Raw genomic sequence first — 4,311 nt, forward strand, 5'->3', positions numbered from 1 at the left:
GATAGACTGGATTAAGAAAATGTGGCACATATACACCATGGAATACTATGCAGCCATAAAAAAGGATGAGTTCATGTCCTTTGCAGCAACATAGATGAAGCTGGAAACCATCATTCTGAGCAAACTATCACAAGGACAGAAAACCAGACACTGTATGTTCTCACTCGTAGGTGGGAATTGAACAATGAGAACACTTGGACACAGGGCAGGGAACATCACACACCAGGGCCTGTCATGGGGTGGGGGGATGGGGGAGGGATAGCATTAGGAGAAATACCTAATGTAAATGACAAGTTAATGGGTGCAGCAAACCAACATGGCACATGTATGCATATGTAAAAAACCTGCACATTGTGCACATGTACCCTAGAACTTAAAGTATAACATAAACAAATAAATAAATAAATAAATAAATAAATAAATAAAAGTTATTTCTTCTAGTACTAAAAAAAAAAAAAAAAAAAAGAATCACCTCAAAGTGATCACTATTATGGTCATTACCACAACAGCTAGTGAAGCAGGATGGAGGCAGACACCTGCAGGGCCACCAACATGCTTGAGAGCCAAGATCAGCCCAATTCTTCACTTCTGCAGCCTCCTCCTCAGCCTTTCCCTTAGCCTTCTTCTTCCCCTCCACCTCTCCTCCTTCTCCAGCATTGCCACAATCTCAGCCACCTGACTGATAGAGATGTGAACATCTTCTTTGTCCACCAGCTCAATCACCTTAATGAGGTTGTCAATGTTGACCTTGCTATTTTTATTTTTATCCAGTGTTGAGGCCAAGCTGATCAGCTTGTTTTCTGAAATGTTCTTGATTTGCTTCATGGCGCTGATGAACTCGGTGATACTGATGACTTTCTCTCCCGCTCCCCCTGAGCCCTCTGCCTGGCCTAGCTTGCCAGGCCTCTGATCCATCTCCAGCTGTGCGATCAAGCTGTCTATCCACCAGATCATCTGCTGAACTCTCTTTGTCAGTGTCTTGCTGGCTTTAGATTTTTCCACATATTTTTCTTTGCTGGTCTTTGAAACTTCCTTCTTGATCTCTTGCAAGTCATCACTGTAGTCCTGGCGTCCTCCTTCAGTAGCTCCAGCTCCTCCTTCTCCTTGGTTAGGGACTTATTTTGCTCCTTCAGTTTAGAACGGGAGTCACTAAGTACACCCATTTCTTCTTCGGTTATTTTCTCTTCCTTCAAGATCTCCAGCACAGGGACAGTGTCCTTCAGGGCCTCTGAGGGCAGGATCACAGGCACTTCTGGCTGCTGGTCAGCCACTGGCCTCTCAGGGGTGGCTTCTTCCATTTCATTTCTTGGGATAGCTTCTGCTGCTCATTTTCCCTGTGCTCCTGCCGGATGGCCACCTCCTCCTGTAATGTAGCCTCCAATTTCACTTTGTTGTCTACCTGCTCACCTCAACCTTGGCCACTTTCACCTGGGCTCCCTTCACCACTATCTCTGGAAGAGTCTGCAAGGTGGATTTGAGCTGGTCAGTAGGAGAGAGGGTGTCTGGGAGGTATATAGCTCGGGACAATAAGAGCAGTGATATGGGGATCTCTTGATGCAAATGCATATCCAGCCACTGCTTCTGCAGGCTCCTCAGATGGTTTTCTGAGACCCAGAGGGCCCACATCCCTCGAGTTCTACATGTCGGCAGCAATTCCTTGATATTCAGGCTGTCCACCCCTTCCTCAACAATCAGCTCATTGTTGGCCTTTATGGACCTCAACCTCATGGTGAGCTGAAAGCATAGGAAGTTGTTGGTGCCTATGGCCTGGAGATCCAGCAGCTCACACAATGCCACCAGCTGCTGGCAGGTGAGGTTATCCAGGGTCAGTTCATCCTCAAATAATTTGGGAAAGCGCATGATTTATTTGCTGTTACGTCTTTCCTGTCTCTCAGATCTTCTGGAAAAACAAGGCAAAGTCTTTGGCAGTCCTCCTCTTCACTTCTTTGTTCTTCACAGCCATCTCCTCGATGGTGTCCTGGAGAAATTTAGCCAGTTCCAGCTCCCCTATAGCTGCTTCTTCGGTCTCTCCTCCTTGATGGACTGAGTCTCAAATGTGGACAGCAACATGTTGGAAAAGATTTTCACTACCATGAGCAACAGCAACTCCATGGAAAGCACCACCGCAAAGATCAGGAGCCGGACCAGGCAAAAGAGGTCAGCACAGACAGGGACAAACTGCCTGTGCTCCCAGCTGGTCAGCATGTGGCCACTGAGAATCCTCCAGAGCGCGTGTGTGGCTATCTTGGTGGCGGTCCAGAGAAGGCAGAAGCTGTGGTAATAGTGCTTCAGCCTGTCCAGGACCCTCAGCCCCACAGACTTCATTGGGGCCTCTTCAGGGGGGCTGTATACGGGGCTGCCTTCCTCCAGCTTCTTGTTCTTGTCCTTGGGGGACTTGACTACGGAGTCGTTGCCAAGGTGGGGAGATGAGTGCCAGCAGCACGCAGGAAGGTCCTGAGGTCCCGTGACCACCAAACATGGCGCCAACGTAGCCACTGTGTGCCAGCCCTCCCGCCTCACAGGCCAACCGCTGAGGTGATGGCCTCTGAAGGAAAGTACACTGGATAGGTGGGTGTGCGGCAGCTAAATGGAACATTCACGCGGCTTGTCAGCCCTGCCACGGAGACCAGCACGATCTCTCAGGGCAGGGCAGCGACGTGAGATGGTGGGAGGTGGGAGGCCGCCTGGCCCTGACAGCTCCTCAGTAAGATGGATGACATGGGCCTCCTGCAGCAGCTTCCTCCTCCTCCTCTTCCTCCTCTGAGGCTCTTGGGCCTATGTTGCGCCTCAAGCTGGCCCGCAAGGACGACTGACAAAGGCTGCGGACCGACAAAGAGCTCCAGGACCCAGCATCAAAGGCGGCCAAGTCACTCACAGACTTCCGGGGACCAGGTGGGCAGAGCAGGGACGGGGAGGGGAGGCCGGGTTGCCATCACCATTGGGCACTTCCGCTCCTGCGCACTCCATTTCTTTAGATGGTTGATCTCTTTCATTAGTTTTATCATTTCCTTGTGTAGGTCCTGTATACATTTTGTTATATTTATACATAAACAATTCTTTTCTTTTTTCCTTTTTTTTTTTTTTGGTAAGTGTTATTGCATTTTTAATGTCAAATTGTAGTTGTTCATTGCTGGTATCTATGAAAGCAATGGACTTCTGTTATTAACTTTTTCCTCTTTTTTTGAGAGGGAGTCTTGCTCTGTCACCCAGGCTGGAGTGCAGTGGCTCAATCTTGGCTCACTGCAACCTCTGCTAAAAGGGTTCAAGCAATTATCCTGTCTCAGCCTCCTGAGTAGCTGGTTCTACAGGCACCGGCCATCATGCCTGGCTAATTTTTGTATTTTTAGTAGAGATGGGGATTCACCATATTGGTTAGACTGGTCTCGAACTCCTGGCCTCAGGTGATCCACCGCCTTAGCCTCCCAAAGTGCTGGGATTACTGGCATGAGCCACCACGCCCAGTGCTGTATATTAACTTTGTATCTTGCAACTTTGCTATTTGTTCTAGTCGTTTTTTTTGAAGTTCTTTGAGATTTTCTCCAGAGACTATCACACTATCTGTGAGCAAAGAACGCTTTATTTCTTCCTACCTAATGTATAGACCTTTTCTTTCTTTTTCTTATCTTATTGCATTAGCTAGAAATTCCAGTGTGATGTTGAATAGGAGTGGTGAGAGGGGACATCTTTGGCTTGTTTCTGACCTTCGCTGGAAGGTATCTAATTTCTCACTATCAAGCATGATGTTAGCGCTAAGGTTTTACAAATATTCTTTACCAAGTTGAGGAAATTCTCCTTTGTTCCTACTTTCTTGAGAGTTTTGTCATGAACAAGCATTAGATTTTGTCTCTTTACTTTTAACCTTTACAGTTAAAGCGGCTTCTTGTAGACAACAGATAGCTTTTTTTTATTCCTCTGACAACCTATTTTTAATTGGTACATTTATAGCATTTGTATTTAAAGTGATTATTGATATAGCTGGATTAATATCTACCATGTTTGTAATTATTTTCTATTCACTGCACTTGTTTCTTATTTATTTATTTATTTTGAGGTGGAGTTTCACTCTTGTTGCCCAGGCTGGAGTGCCATGGTACAATCTTGGCTCACTGCAACCTCCATCTCCCAGGTTCAAGCAATTCTTCTGCCTCAGCCTCCCAAGTAGCTGGGATTACAGGCATGCACCACCATGCCCAGCTAATTCTGATTGTTGTTTTTTGGGTGTTTTTTTTTAATGTGTGTGTGTGTGTGTGTGTTGGTGTTTTTTTTTGTTTGTTTGTTTGTTTTGTTTTTTTTTTTTTTTTTTTGACAGAG

At 46.4% G+C, this 4,311-nt stretch overlaps 1 pseudogene; it reads right to left on the reverse strand.

The window, feature by feature from the left end:
- LOC108514666 (LETM1 and EF-hand domain-containing protein 1, mitochondrial pseudogene) overlaps positions 1-2,854 on the reverse strand; it is a 14,378-nt pseudogene extending 11,524 nt beyond the window's left edge.
- Between the last annotated feature and the right edge of the window lie 1,457 nt (positions 2,855-4,311).

Source organism: Rhinopithecus bieti, unplaced genomic scaffold (assembly GCF_001698545.2).
Source record: "Rhinopithecus bieti isolate Rb0 unplaced genomic scaffold, ASM169854v2 scaffold_31548, whole genome shotgun sequence".
Lineage (NCBI taxonomy): Eukaryota > Metazoa > Chordata > Mammalia > Primates > Cercopithecidae > Rhinopithecus > Rhinopithecus bieti.